This window comes from Halichoeres trimaculatus, unplaced genomic scaffold (assembly GCF_033239565.1).
Source record: "Halichoeres trimaculatus isolate MK-OKI-2021-1 unplaced genomic scaffold, fHalTri1.1 fHalTri1_scaffold_18, whole genome shotgun sequence".
NCBI lineage: Eukaryota > Metazoa > Chordata > Actinopteri > Labriformes > Labridae > Halichoeres > Halichoeres trimaculatus.
The window spans coordinates 14,289,112-14,305,782 of record NW_027437196.1 but is presented as its reverse complement, the minus strand read 5'-3'; the positions used below and the strand labels follow the sequence as shown (position 1 = coordinate 14,305,782).

The following is a 16,671-nucleotide window of genomic DNA, read 5'->3' as shown; positions in this document are numbered from 1 at the left end:
GGCGAAGAACAATGAAGTTTGGGAGTAAAAAATGAGCGGTAAGCTGGAGAAGACGGGTTTCCTCTGATCTCTCCCTGTGTCCTTAAGAGCAAACACACAAAGACCTTCTTCACTCTGACTCCTTAAAGAAGTCCACATGTTTCAGACACGCAAGTGGAACTCCTGCTTCTCTTTCTTCAAGCACAGCTGAAGATGTAAAAATATGCACAAACAAAGACAACAGGTGCAGGTGAAGTACATTACATAAATGTTCTTTCTGTCTTTATCAGGATATCTGCTCTATCTTAAAATACAGCTGTTTCCCATTTGGCCTAAATCCTCTCCACATGGAGGAATTCAGGTTTAAGGTTTGGATGTGATACAAGACTAAACAGGGTCATCAGCTATCATATCAGAGTTATAAATTTTCATTAACACAGCACGAGTTTCCTTAATGGACTCAGGAAATTAAGCGTAAATCAAGCCAGTAAGGAGATTTATGAAAGCAGAGCAGAGAAATGTAATAACATGAAGTCAGTGTTTTCTGGAGTGAACTGGAGGATTGCAACAGTTCATTAAGTTCAACTGAGGATCAAAGAGGAGAGTCTGAAACAGCCAAGCAATTTTGGTTTTCGAGTGCATCCTCAGGAGATAAAACAAACTGCAGGACTTTTCATGTTATGAGAGTAAAAACTCAACCAGTACACCAAACCAAGTGAGCTCCAGACACCCACTCACTTTTTAAACACACTGAGCATTTTGACCGGTCACCATAACAAAATTTGTCCCATTCTTCCCATCAGACGAGAAGAATTCAGGAGCTTTGCCAGCGATGAGGGTCGCCTTCAGGACATGTGGAATATTCTCTCGCTTCTTTCTGCCATTGTTGCTCTGGCACACACAATTCAGAGCACTTTGTGTTTGTCGCTGTGTGTGAGGAGTCATTCGAGACCAACACTGATACTTTTCTCTTTACCTGTGTCCTGCTTTGGGGGCAGAAAACAGGCCTCACACCTTGAAAGAGGAGAAAGCATGACTAAGCACCTGGATTAGATAAGATGACAACTGCTCATGAACTCTTTCACCCTCTGTCCATTGGTGCGGCACAGAAACAGAAAAGCTCAACTGTCTCCTCTGGGTCTCAGAAAATGTATTAAGAAGACATAAAACTGATGCACGGTGGAGTTCAGCACGTTTGGCCCTGCTGACTGTTTCTGTCCATATTTGCAGGACAGGTTTGTTTTCATTTAGTAACGTCTCTGCCTGGATTCTTGAGGCAGAACAGTGACTGCATGTGAACCAAATGGTGGCCACACCCTCAAGCACAATCTGAATCAGAGTCATCATCACTCTAATTTTAAAAAATAAACTTTCTAAGGAAAGAATCTGAGGCTGCAGTGGAGAGCCACCTGTTGGTTAGTGCAGAAAATGAATGTTTGGTATGTTTTGCTCAGGTTTGGATGCTAAAAGCTAACTCCCTACGCTAACACTCTAGTGTTTTCTCATAGAAATTTCAGGATAATTTTTGAAAGTTCTTGGGTTATATTTGACTAAACATTCACTGTCCTCAGAAGATGAATAATTATACATCTGGTAAACAGTTTTCATATCATGGCTGAAATCTTACACTGCCATGGACTCACTCGTGGTTTTAAGGTGAGACTCTCGACGTCTTTCGGAAAGATCACACTTAGCTTACATTTTGTACCAATATTCATGGCCCTCAGAGTAGGGCAGGGTAAAAATATTGATGAATCGATGCATCGCAATATTTCCTTGCCCAATTCAATATTGATTTAGCAAATTCTCTGAACTGATTCACCTCCCGGCCAGAGGGGGGTGCTGTGCGTCTTATTCACGTTGTATAGACGAGGGCCGGACAAGACCAAAGTACAATGAAACGGCGGCCAAAGCTGCAGCAGCAGCTTAAAGCCAGCTCCTTCAGCTTTGAAGTCTGATGTTTGGGTTGTTTTATTGCTCCAAAACCTGAGGTGATATGCCACATATGTTCACATGGGCATGAAAATCGAAAATCGAAGCTTTTAAATCAATATCAAATCCAATCATGAGGTTCTTAGCAATACCCAGCCCTACCTCAGAGGATGAATTATACTCAATTTGATATAAACATTTTTAACCCTGGAAATATTTTAACACTTGCAGCAAGTTTACAATTCAGGTTTGTACCAAGAGTCACGATCCTCAGAGGTTAAACTGAACAAGACTTTGTGTTACTTTTCTATGTTAACAGCAGAATTAGTTTACTTTTGTAGCTGTAAGTGAAACTTCTTATCAGCTTTTGATGATTTGTCAATTCACACTTTTTTTTTTAAGTTATATTTTTGGAGAGTTTTACCGTTATGACAGGAACGCTCAACGCCAAATCATTACAAACGATACCTCAAGACACTTTCCATAAACATTAACAGGTCTATACCCACTAACGTTAATATAATTTTATTAGCAGAAACCCAACATCGAGACAAGAAAAGAAGTCTTGTATCATCTTAACCCACCAAGAGTACAGCACTTTTCAGAGTTTAGCAAGTTACAGTGACAAGCAAAGGATCTTTGGTGGGAATCAAACCAACCACTATATACTCGGTACATGGGGTGCCTGAACAACTGATCAAACAGTGGTCTCAATTCAAACACTCACTGAAAAAAATGAAAAATTGTGTTAACTCAAATTTTAAGGCAACTGTCAGTGCTGGATTTAAGTTTTGGGGCGAACTAAAATATTGCATTTGAACCAAATCTAACTAACTTTTGTGAACGAATAAGTTTATAAAAGTAAAAATGTTTGCCTGTATGTTTAATAAAATTCAATTCTGAGTCGTTTTCCTCATGAGAACAGTGGAGATGGTGGCACGTTTGGGAAACTGAAAATGTGGATTTGAGTTAGAGACCCTGTTCTTTGCTGAAGCATACTCAAAGAATTTAATCATAACCTCAAACCTATAACTTGAAGTTCTGCCAACTTAACTTATGAAATGAGACTAACTTTGTGCAACAAAGGTAGTTGCCAAGTAGTTTTCTACACATTAGTACATTTTTTGTTTACTTAACCAAAAAATCATTTTCAGGCCAACAGTTTTCTTTTTTTTTCATGATATTGTAATATTATCCAAAGATATTCAAGTACTGAGCAATTACAGCAAATACTGCATTAGTGGTTATCTGTATGATATCATCCTTCAGTCATATGCAGTTCTAATAATCAATATTGTTGAAAAAAGATCACATTTCATTCCCCTTTCATGACATTTAAGAGTCCAGCAGTTTCTATATTTTCTTGCATTTTGATGACTGACTGTCACATCAGTCCTCTTGTTCACACTGTGTCCAGGCTGTCACAGAAGAAGTGATGTTTCAGTGTTTGAAAGAGAACAGATGCATTCCAGTGATACCCTCAAGCAGCTTGATATTCAATGTCCCATTCATCTCAGTATCCTTCAGAGGGAACAGAGGAAGCTTCTAGTGATTTGGGTTATTGCTGGTCGTGGGAACGCCGCTCAAGTTTGGGCCTTCACCTTTTCCTATTTTCTCTCCGTCCATTCCCACTTCAGCCCCTTCTAACCACTCTCCCTTCTGTTGGCGGCTGACTAATGTGGCATGCCAGATTTTCTCCGGTTCACAGCCTGTGATACAAATCATTACTCGACACTTGGAAACATTCACTTGCTAGGCTGTAGCTTTCATCAAACACCAAAAGAAAAACAGAAAAAAGGCACGGATCCTGCACGAGAGAGTGACCTCTGTATGCAGCTGCTTGTCACCTCAAATCCTGCTCGGGCTCGTTTCCTTCAGGTCAGGATAAAATGAGACAATTATGGTACGAAAGACCTCAGAGCTGGAGGGAAGAGATTACAGACATTAAAAAGGTCAATGAGGAAAAAAAAAAAAAAAAGACTTTGTTGGAGGCGCACATCTTGTGAGAAACAGGTTAGTGCTTGAATGAAATTGTACAGAAGATAAAACGCCATAAAAAGGTCTCAGTGTTGGTGCAACAGAAACAGATTCCTCCCAAGAGCACCAAACAGTCGGGAGCAACTTCTACAGCTTTTACAGATTTGTATTCTTGACATTTAAGCAACTGTTGTCAGTAAATGTTGAGTAAATGTGCAAAGAGCTAAAGGTTGTTTTTGTAAGTTTAAACCTCTTACGCTCTTTTTAAACAAGCTTCAGGAGCTGAGTGTGTCCTTCATCTGGCAAACAGCAGTCTGAATCTCAGCCATGTCATCACACTCTGAACTTTCTGCAGGGGGAGGGAGAGGTGACAGATGTGTGTGTTGACACCACGCTGTGTCAGAGGAAGGCCCCGCTTGGGTTACTAAAGAGATGAATGTGTGTTTTACTGGTTGGTGTCAGGGTGGCAACATTGTAAATGGCTACTTTTACACGCACACGAGCGCTCTGACGCATGTGTTCAAACTGTGTCCTGATGACTTGAGGGATAAAAATGACTAGTATTTTGTTTTGTTTTGGTCTTGTTGTCGTTTAGCCTGCTTTATATAAATGTACTTTGGTTTGATGTGCATCATAAGTGGAAGTTAGACGGATAAAATGACTAACTGTAACTCAGACACCTAACTGTCTCCTCCTGTGCAATTATCTCAATCGATTTGGCGTGTTCTTTCCTTTTCCATGTCCTCTCAGATGAATGCATACTCTCCAGGTTCACAATAGATCCCAGCATGCCTCCAACACAAAACCACCATGAGAGGTTTACAGTGTCTCCTGTGAGACCAGTTTACCCTGACAGCCTCACAGGCCGCTGTCTAGACACAACAAACCGTCCGTCCACACTCACTTGTTCGTCAGCCCCGTCACACATTTCCACTCTCCGGGCACCGGGGCAGCCATGCGTGCGCTCCGCTGTCTAACGATGAGACACGGGAGATAAATGAAACGGCTCGGCACTGAGGGGGGTACGCTGGGGAGGGGAGGTGAATGGAAACTATTCCAGCGATGCAATCCTGACAAAAGAGCCTGAGCAACGAGGAATTCCGTGCCGCAATCACTCATTCAAAATAAAGCCATAAAGGAGAGCACAGATAAAGTGTTAGTGCGCTTCTCTCCAGAAGTTTCCGTGTAATTTAATGTTGTTTAGATAGCGGCCGCCTGGCTGGCTCTTTGCTGCTCTTCATTGGACTGAGCACAAAGCTGAAGTCATAATCAGCTGCAGGAATAGCTTAATATACACCCTCTAACATGATGTGTTGACAGATGTATGGGCAGGAATCATCTGTGGTGCTACCCCACATGTGAAAAAAGGGGCACACACACACACACACACACACACACACACACAAACACACACATACACACACAAACACACACATACACACACACACATACACACACACACACACACACACACACACACACACACACACACACACACACACACACACACACACACTTCATCATCTCTCGCACCAAATCCCAAGAATTTCATCAAGTGCTGTGAGTTATTGTGCCTCCTGTCTCTAAGTGAAATAATTGAATTTTCCATTCTTTCATGAGCAGTGACGATGTCTCGCCACATAACACTGGCCTCTAATTAATCGCCTGTTAAAAAGTGATAGATGGCGCTCAGTCGAGAGCTGCTCTCACTCACACACAGAGACCCACATGTGTGAGCAACATACACGGTAAAGATTAAAAAGGCGCATAGCACATACTCAATCCAACACATACAGTGACACTCGCAGACCTCACACTTTTTTGTGCCCTCACACGTACACGCCGCCATTCGTTTTTCATTAAACTCCTGAGCACAAAGCCTCCACGCGGCGGTTAGACGTCGCACAGACGTCTTTGATGTGAGTCGCGTCAGAGACGCATTTGTTTGGCTTTGTAATAAAAACAATATTCCAACTAACATTTCATAATTACGTCTCGGCTTTCAGCAGCGCCCTCCTCCAGTCCTGCTCTAAAAATATGTCTGTTAGGCTCCGAGCAGCCGCAGCTCTGTGCGGCTGCTCAGAGCCTGATCAGAATCAGATGGGGACACACATGAGCGCGGGAACATCACAGCTCAGAGACCCGTGGAAAGTCTTATCACAGACCTCAGAGCAAACCTCATTTTAACTCACTTTCACCACAAATATCACAGAGATTAGGACGTCACTGGAGACACAGCTGAGGCTGATGTAACAATGCATTACAACACCAGTCCCTTGGAAGATAGGGAAGGTTTGTTTTCACATTATTGCTGAATAAATATTTTTAACATATTAGGTAACTGGAAAAGCACTCAGAGAGCATAGACCTTCATCCAGCATATTATGATTATCATAAAACACTTTAGTCCTACTTTAATGTTATACTCCATTTCAGCAGACTGTCTGCTACAATTTGGAGCTTGTTACAGGTTTGTACGATAATTTGTTACCTGACAGAGTTAAAGATTACGATGACCCGTACATATTTCATATTCTGGATCTTAGTATCCATAATGTTGCCAGGATCTGGATAGTTCTTTTACATCCGTCAGAAATTATGGTGACCTTGTCTTGTTTTGTTTTGCAAAGCAATCTGACCATTTATCGTAGAGTGATATACACACATGGTGAAAATGGATAATGATAAAGAATCCTTTAAAAAAGTCCTGGATCCAGATGGGGATCTGGATCACCTCCAAAAGTTAACCACTTCTTCCTTATCCCATTTTGAACATTTCCTGAAAATTTCATCAAGATCCCAACCAAACTTTTTGAATAATGATGTTCACAGACAGACAAACAGACAAACTCTACCAAAAACATAACCTTGTTGGTGGAGGTAATAAATATCAAAGACAGCGACGATCAAAGCTGCAACCAACAGCTTGGTACAAAGATTGAATCAGTTTTGGATGGATTAAATAATCCATAAAGCAGGAACACGCCTGCACAAGAAGAAAAAAAGAAGTGACGTGTTTTAAGAGGCTGATGAAAGGAGAGCAATTCAAACAAAGCAAACACTGTTTGAATGAGTGATTGGTTAATGTATCCATGTGGAACATTGCAGAGATCACTATTCTCCTGTTTGTTTGTGATAAACACATGGATACAGCAACACACACAAACACACACAACCTGACACAGGCAGAGATGTAGCTCTGCAACTGCAGCCGCTGGTACAAACAATGACTACTGATTACACAACAATTACAGCGTAAAATGACATCAAGCCTCTAATTCATTTGTCTCTTTGTGCTCTACGTCTTCATCCTGCAGCAGACAGGAGCCAAAGAGAGATGATGTAACCTTCTGTTTAACTTGAACGTGTTAGATAAAGCTGTAGAACAGCGTTGGGGGCCTTAAGCTGGACGAAACAACGCATCACAAGTTCTTTATCATCCTTGTGTGCCTTATCTGCAATCTTCTGCTTCTGTCTGGCTACAGTAGCCACAATACAGCTTCCCTGAGCTCAATCAGCTCCATCACATCCAGATAATCTCCTCAGTTCATCTACAGCGCTTACATAGACCAGGAATACGTAAGCCTGCTGGTGCTAAGCCATGCTCTATATAACGACTTCTGCCATTTTAATGATATGATCACAGCAGTCGACTTGACTATTGATAATTGTTTCCAGTAATACCAGCGTAAGACTGCAGCAATTTGCTGCTCGATGAATGTATCCATGTGCACCACAGAGACTTTTACAGGCGTCAAATTGGACGCTGTTAAGAGTTTTACAGGGGACGTTTTTTCTTATCAGGCGGGCAAAACTTGGAGTTGAACTCGTGGAGCCCTTTTCAAGCTTGTGTTTCAAGTTTAAGATTTAGTGCTGGAGAAACTCCCTCCACTGAAATACATGCTCTCATCCTCCTCCTCTTTCAATGCACCATGATGATACTGCTGTGTTGTTGTTGGTTTACATCGTTTCCAGGGTAACTGTTGTGTCTTTGGTTGTTTGAGCCATGAGGGCGATGGAAGAGTGTGTGTAACTGTGTGTGTTTGTTGCAACTGTTGGCGTCGGGACGTGCGTGACTTGTCTGCTAACTCCATCCTCTGCCTCAGGCCATCAGTGAGATTGACACTGTAAGCTCTTAACTATGTTAGTATTGCAATCAGACACACAGAGGGCTGCAGGTTCACATACCACAGGTAACATTATGTCACACAGGGAAATGGTATTTAGTGTTGACAGTGGAATAAAGTGCTGACTTAAAGTTAAGTATCTCACTATTTTTAGCTGTGATACTTCTAATCAACAGTTTTACACGCCAACAAATAAATCCTCAAACAGTAACTGGGATTTCAGAAATGGGAACGCATTTTTTACGTCAATTTTAGCTTAAAAGAAAACTTAAATTTTTAAAACTGTCTTTCTTTGCAAGCCAGGACACTGGACCAGTTGTTTATGCATCATGTGTATGAGCAGCGATGTGATGGTTGAAGTCCAATGCCTCCATCCTCACATGGTCAGTATGGCAATGCTAACATGCTATGTTTAGGTAAAGTGAATAACATCTCTGGATTTCTTGGAAAGCACATCTAACGCTGAGGTGGATGTTGTTAGCTTTGCAGAAATTCAGTCACTGCGTTGAGTAATTTCTGGTATTACGTTTCTGTTGTAGCACAGATATTTCATAGAGATTAAAAAAGTTTTGTCAGAGCTCTGAGAAAATTAAGACCATGTAAACTATCTTACCACAAACAATGGTAAAAAATGGATGTAAAAAGTAAAGTTATTTCTAAGGTTGCAAAATTCCTGGGAATTTTCAAAGTTGGAAACTTTATATGGGAATTTTTGGAAAATTAACAGGAATTTAAAGCCCTATTTCCACCAAGCAGTCCGGTATAGATCAATACAGTTTGGTACAGGTTGGATTAAGCCTGATCCTTTATATTATAGATCCTTTATATTAATTGCATTTATCTGTTCATATACATTTATAAATGTAAAAAAAAGTTTTGTTTATAAGCAGACATGCATGTAAATATGTCTTAAGCAATATTTCTTAATCAAGTTAATAAAAATGACAAAAAAGACAAAATTTCCCTTGATTTTTTTTTAATTCATCAAAGTTGACGGCAACAAAACTCTGAAAATTTCCAATATACTCTAGCTAATCCAATTAAAATTTTTAGGAAACTTGTTTGAAATATACCTGAAATTTTCCACCCCATGGAGTAATAGATTTTGCCTAGTTTTTGGTCTGTGCAGTCACTGCAGGACAGCTGTGAACTTGCCATGCTCATCTGGTCAGCAGGGGGAGCTGCACTGTTTGGAAAAAGATGTCATATGGCAGAAAAGAAGTGAAAATAGACCCTATGAATGATTTGAAATAATTTGGCTCATAGAGTGTATCCATTCTCCCGCTCATAAGCACAAATTTAAAAAATCAAACAAAGAAATGACAGAAGCTAATAAAACTTAAAGCAACTACGAGGGGCATTGTTGGTTATGTAGCTCACTTGGACATGTATTTTTCCACAACTTCCATAGTTTTTTCAATAAATTACTTCTAATTGAGGATTTTCACAGGAAACTGCAAAGGACGGATTTTAATTTGGCTCCTAGCGGTCATTTGTAGCTCATGTGACCTGAAAAATAACTGTTTCGCTTTTACACCTCACAGAGTTGTTCAGATGGATTAAACATTTAGTAGCCTTTAAGGTCGACCAAAGAAAATGTATTTATGGCTTTTAGAGTAAGAAAGGCTGGAGATACAATACTTAAGAGACAGTGAGCCTTGATTTTTAAACTGATATACTTTGTCTTCTTTTTTACAATTGTGCTGTTGTATCATACCACATGCAATGCCTGTTCAAAGAAAAATGAAACCCCTCAAACAAAAGAGCCCCACACACAGCGTGTAACAAATCTACCAGACGCTGCTTTATTCTGTGTATCAAAGATCCCACACAGCTTCATCCTGCCCTCATCCTGTCCCCATCAGATCCTCACTGTCACTGTGAATCAGTGAGAGCCGGTAAAGCTACTCTCACGTCCTGCTCTCCTGTTTCGGGAGTCATGCCAGAGAGGGTCAACACTGTAAAAAGGATCTGTGGACTCGTGCAGGGGGGTCTGATACATGAAGTCCTGAACTCTGAGAGAGGCTTTGTTTCTTCTCTGCAGGAAGAAAAGTGTGAGCAGGGAAAGTGGGATATTAACCAACTACATGGTGACTGTGATTATCTTATAAAGTATTCCTTCTGTTCTGAACATGGCTCCTCAAATCCTCAAAGGACATAATCATAACCAGTTTAAAAACTTCATGTAAGTGATGATGTCTTGATATTTTTAAACAAATTATTTGCAAGTCATATGTAGAACAGTAGTAATTGCCAATTTTCTGTACTTGTACAGTATCTTGAAAAAACAGGGTTACATAACGATGCACTTTGAAAATGGAAATTCTCTCTTCATTTGTCTAGTCGAACTTTTATTACCATACACCCACAGGCATGCAAATAATACTTACTCTGTAAACAAAAGTAGATTATGAAAACTAAAAGAATATGTCTGTGAAATGGAATACTTCCACCAAGGATGACGAGCAACAACTTAACAGCAAGAAACTGGCTAACTCGTCTCATTAGGTTACCATAAAACAACAGCGCATGGCCAGAAACAGGGTGTTTCTACCCACACTCTGAACTCAGCCCTTTCCTCATGTCAGATCACTGCAAACTGTGGCTTTACCGCCCAGATGAAGAAGGAATCTTAATACTTTCCACGGCTTTATAAGAACATGTGAGTCATATTCATTTTCAGAATGGTAGTGGTTAGCTTTAAGCACAGAGCTAATGAAAACAACTGGGCAAACACACCGTGCCACTTTGAGAGCAGTGAGAGAATCAATAAGACTCAATCCCTGAGCTGATTTTTGGATTCTGCTTTTGGAGCAATCTGAACAAAACAAATCCGCTTTAAGCCGTGTCTTTGGTTTTTATAATTGGATTCAATCTGGAAAACCTCAGCTGGTAGTCATGTTAAACCATTCCAAGAGGATTGTATTAATTTCTCAAGAGCTGCATTTACAGGTGTTGGCAGAAAGACACCCAGTGAGGAAAACCCCTCTGCTCAGAATGAATAAAGAGACTTGTTATTAACAGTCTTTGTATCCCTTAGACCTGTTTTTATTGTGCAACTTATTCCCGCGGTGATGTGTTTGTTGCTACACAGCAAGACAAATAAGTGCTCCCCTCCCCTGCCCCATTATTTACAATTCAATATCTTTAGAAGTCACACTGGAGTCTTCATTGTCCCCAAAGGGTTTAGACTAATGAAATTGATTCATCATGAGATCTACCCTTCTTAGTGACATGACTGCTTTTACTTAGGTGGTGTGGATTTGTCTGCATCAGCAGTCATCACAAAGGCTGGAAGAGAACAAACAGGTGTAATGATGTGGGATGATAAGAAAACAAGAGTGAAGGGATTAAAACTGATGACATGTTGCTTTCGTAAATGTATTGTCTGGATGTAGACAGAGGATTTAGACCCCCTGTGCTCATTTAAAACCTGTATTCAAATCGAGCCATACTTTATATTTCTTTTCTATATACAATTCAAGCTACAAAAATGGTCTAACTTGGCACACTAATAGGTCACCACTGCTCAATTTACTGTGATGTGGCTCAATCTTAATCAGATTTCACACACAGCAGCTGTAGCATCAGGTTTCAACCACTAGAGGTCACCCTTTGCAAAGCCTTACATGGATAACGTGCTCCCAGAATGTCTTGTGTTAAAGTGACTACAATGCTGCATGTAGAGAGTCAAAAAGAGACATCACTAACACGATATTTATTCTGTCCCTGAGGAACTTCAGACACTGCTGCAGCTCTAAGAACATCTAAACCAGGAGTCTCAAACTCAAGGCCCGTGATACCACTTCATGGTGAAATTTAGCCCGCTGCATTCATGGCCCTGTCGGCTGTCAGGAACAAGGAAGAAATATCTGATTTGGCCCTGAGCGCAGTATAAAAAGCATGTGAAACCAAGCGGGAAAAAAATATTTTCCAATGTCCTCAAAACACTGTTTAATCAAGAAGTCTCTCTCAAAGGCCAAAGGAAAGGTTAATGTCAGGCAGAGAGTGTTTCAGGAGAAGTGGGAGAATGATTATTTCTGTTGAGTTTAAAGGAAACTACACCGGTGTCGTAGGCAAAGAGAAAGTTCCTGTCCTGAAGGAGTATGACCTCAAATGAACATGAGAAGCAGCTTACAGAGTACAAGGGAGATGAGCGGACACAACAAGCTGCACAGCTAGAGAAAGAGCATGTTGACCCCCTTTAGACAACATGCCTGATCTAAACTAAAGGAGTGAAGAAAATGAGAACAGAAAAGATAGAGGGATTAATTTGAGCCATTGGAAATACAGCATAAAACCTACTCCTAAAAAGACAGCCAAGGGGCGCAAATGGCCTTGTGGTCGAGGTTGCGCCCCATGATATATTCACCCTTGAGTGGGTGTCCCGGGTTTGTACCCAGCCTGTGGCCTGTTTCCCACTTGTCATTCCCCACTCTCACCCTGTTTCCTACTATATCCACTGTCCTATCTCCTTCAATTAAAGGCATAAAAGCCCAAAAATTAACAATAGGGAAAAAAAAAAAACAAAGAATGGAAAGCAAAAAACAAGATGCATTCAAGGCAGTGGTGATTGCTCTAAGACTGCAAGGGAAGCTCACCTTCCCCTAAAATGTCCCCCAAAAAAGTGGTGATGTATACTGCTGTGTGTACATTTCATTGACAAAATATGCGCTAGAATTCCTTCATCTTTTGTTCAGAATCAGCTACCTATCACAGGTAACTGGCTCAACCTCCTTCTCATTCATCCCCGCAGCGTCTCAGCACTTTAACGTAGTCGGACACTTAGCGTCTTCTGACTTCAGCGGGGAAGCATAGATTGGGTTGTTCCACTGTGGAAACTGGACGATCATTGGATAAACGCTGGGCTTTGTCCCGCCCTCAGGCGCTCAGCATCTCTGGGGGTCTATGAGGCAGTGGGCTGGCCTGGACGCTGGGCTTCTTCATGATGATTGGATGATCTGTCTGAGGCTGAATCCCTTTTTGATTGACAGTGAAATGAACCAGTCAGCGATCTTGAAGTATAACCCTCCACCAGAGCATCTTCTCAGTTGTTCTGGACTGATCCGGAGGCTTTATCGATCCTCAGCAAGTTTACCTTTCTTAAAAACGATGAGTGTTGAGAGAACACTGGTAAAATCCCTGGAAAAAACACCTGGTTGGTACGACAGGGTCACAGATCATTTTCTTGAAAAGGAACAGAGAGTAGAATTTACGTTTAAAAAGATTAACAAATTTATGATGGAGGCCGGAAAAAAATGAGCTTCCCACTTATTCAGGGCATCTAATCTTAACCAACAATCAATAACTTTTTTGTTTTGCAAGGCAACATAAGGACTGTTGAGAAAGGCTTATTGAGAAATAAACTGTTTGTTTCTTCAAATTGGGGATGAAGATTGCTGTAGAAAAAATACTCAAGTGAGGCATGAAAAACCATCACATCTTGAGTATTTTTTCCGAAAAACTGAAAAATTTGCATCCAGAGATCATGTGGTTAATCCACAACTACAAGTTTGCTCTCCTTAGAGTAGAGACCTTGAGCTGACCATTGAATCCCTACCAGCTGCAGGAGTGCAGCTAAGCACCTGACCATATGTTTAACCTTCACATCCACAGCAGCATGATAAAAGATAAGTTTCTTCTTCAGGGATCAATACACTATCACACAGCCAACACGGCTGCCAGAGATCATGCGTCAGTGCCCTCATTCCAAACGGGGCTCAGAAACTCTCCAGAGTGTCACTCATTTCACCAAGTGGCCCAGGCCACCACATGCTGCATGCTAGAAGGGCTTTAATCAACTCTACAGCAGAGAGATGGGACACTCAGAGTGACAGTCAACATGAGGTGATGTCCCTGCTGAGAGAGGACTGAGACAGCTTCGTCAGAGATAAGAAATGACCTTGCTGTGTTATTTTCTGTAATTTGTTGCCCAGGGCTGTGGTGTAAAAGCCACTGGTGGAGTTTGGTTTGAGATAATGATAAGAGAGGGCTATCACAGACCATCAACACCATGCTTTATGGACGCATCTTTCACCTTTACTGCTGTCCCAGTAAACATGATGGAAGGTATTCCAGATGTAAACATGACTTCTTTAATTTAGGATGGGATCTGATTGATGAAGAAACTTCTTAACAGTATGCAGTACATTGGGATATGATAGGATGTAAATAGATAGGATGGTATACAATTTGATGTGAGATTATATGACATGACGTGATGGTTTACCATAAGATGCAATTCAATACATTGCAATACGATGCATTGCTACACGATATATTGCAACAAAACAAAACTTTGCAATTTGATACTTTTTGGCATGATACAATATGTTGCAATACAATACATTGTGATATAATACGTTGGGATACAACATGATGGGCTACAACACATTGCGTCACAATACGTTGCAATACCATATGTTGCAATACCATATGTTGCAATACCATATGTTGCAATACGATACGTTGCAATACAATGCAATACGATGCAAAATGTTGCGATATGTTGCGATATGTTGCAATACACTACACTGTGATACAATACCTTGCTATACAATACACAAAATACCTTGCGATACGACGCAATAGGACATATTGGGGTCCAACACATTGTGATTCGTTGCGATACGATATAATACGTGGCGTTACGATATGTTGCAATATGATACGTTGCAATAGGAAGCAGTAGGATACAATACCTTGCGAAACAATACCTTCTGATACAATACTTTGGGATAAGATACGTTGCAATACGATACGTTGCGATACGATACGTTGCGATACGATACGTTGCGATACGATACGTTGCGATACGATACGTTGCGATACGATACGTTGCGATACGATACGATACGTTGCGATACGATACGATACGATACGTTGCGATACGATACCTTGCGATACGATACGCTGCGATACGATGCGATGCGATACGATGCGTTGCGATACGATGCGTTGCGATACGATGCGTTGCGATACGATGCGTTGCGATACGATGCGTTGCGATACGATGCGTTGCGATACGATGCGTTTGCGATACGATGCGTTGTGATACGATGTGTTGTGATACGATGTGTTGCGATACCATGCGTTGCGATACTATGCGTTGCGATACGATGCGTTGCGATACGATGCGTTGCCATACGTTACGTTGCGATACCATACGTTGCGATATGATACGTTGCGATACGTTACGCTGGGATACAATGCCATATGGTATGAAGCAACCTGATACAATGAGATATAATACAATATGACACTGATGCATGTGATACTGTACAACAAATTTCCTGTTCTCATAAAAGTTGAATGCCTTCCACCAGTGATTCGCACCTGTGGGCCATGGCCCCCTGATGGGCTGCAAAGTTATTGCAACTGGGCCACCAAATAATTTCCAAAAATACATATTTTTTTTTCATAAGGGTGTGGATGTGATTATATAAAAAACAAAAATGTTGCGTCATGTTACAGATTCTGTGTTAGTAACTGTGGAGCTTCCAGCATGTTTCTTTTGTCACCAGTTTAGTCCTTTATGTTTAATCTTCAATTGAAAAAGTACTCTAAGACACACATATGACAGGGGGTCCACGACATGGCAAAATAAAAGCTGCCATGCCTTGGGATTTCTGATCTTTTTTTTTCTCTTTCAGATGTTTTAAGTGTAAATTATATTGAACTGGGCCCCTATACATGCCATCAAAACTTTAAAGAATACCACTGAAATTTCTTTGATATCACAAAGGTGCACCTGATGCTGACCAGGAGAAAACAGATTTTCACAAGTGGGTCATCTCTCTATATGTATTCATTCACTTTTGATTTACTAATACTCTAAAGTTCGAGGCAGTAGCTGTTTAATTTGCTAAAATAATGTTAAAAAGCACAAAAACTACACTTGAACTTTTGTGGCTTTTGTAAGAGAGATATTATGAACAAAAGCGAAAGGATGTTAACAAGCAAAAGCTAAAAACATCTGCAGGGAGAAATTGTTAACACAGGCAGAAAAATAACTTCCATAACTGCTACCACTAGTTTGCTTAATGATGAATAATTTAAAACTATCCATAGCTTTAAGAATGACAGTGAGGTTTTATGTCAGCCCCAGTCTGTGTAGACGTTGAAGTCACCCTGTCACATATAAACACATCCCTCTCGATGACCCCGATGAAGAGACGCTACTAACAAGCAGCAGCTCCTCCGTGCAGTGACAGAGGAGCAGAGAGCAAAGATACGTAGAGTTTGTGTCATCCCAGAGCAACAGCTCTGACAAGACCAGAGAGATGCTGAAGAGCTTTAATTGGCCCTGAAGTTGTAGATGCGGATATGAAAGCGAAAAGGTTGAGGGTTGTTATTTCATGGAAAGTACAGTGTGTCAAGCGTTTCTTGGTGCACCTAGAAGACAGTATTCCAAGTATTAGCTTTGGCTTTCAGCGAGTCATATTCTGAGTCTTTCTTCTTTGTGAAAGCTGTTTTTATGTGCAATTGTCTGTATGACCTTCCTTTGTGACACTGTGGTAAGAGACTGTATTCAAAAGAGCCAACCCTGCAGGGAAAGATCCCCACACAGCAGATGCACAGTAAGTGAGGTGAACAAGTGAAACAGAGACGACAGAGAGAGGGAGGGAGCTTTAACACACAAAATACTCCAGGCAGC

The 16,671-nt window shown here is 40.9% G+C and overlaps 1 protein-coding gene across 2 annotated transcripts in view; it reads right to left on the bottom strand.

Annotated features, from left to right (window-relative positions):
* Window positions 1–16,671, bottom strand: part of cunh8orf34 (chromosome unknown C8orf34 homolog) — an 81,965-nt gene that overhangs the window by 27,566 nt on the left and 37,728 nt on the right. The window lies entirely within an intron of this gene.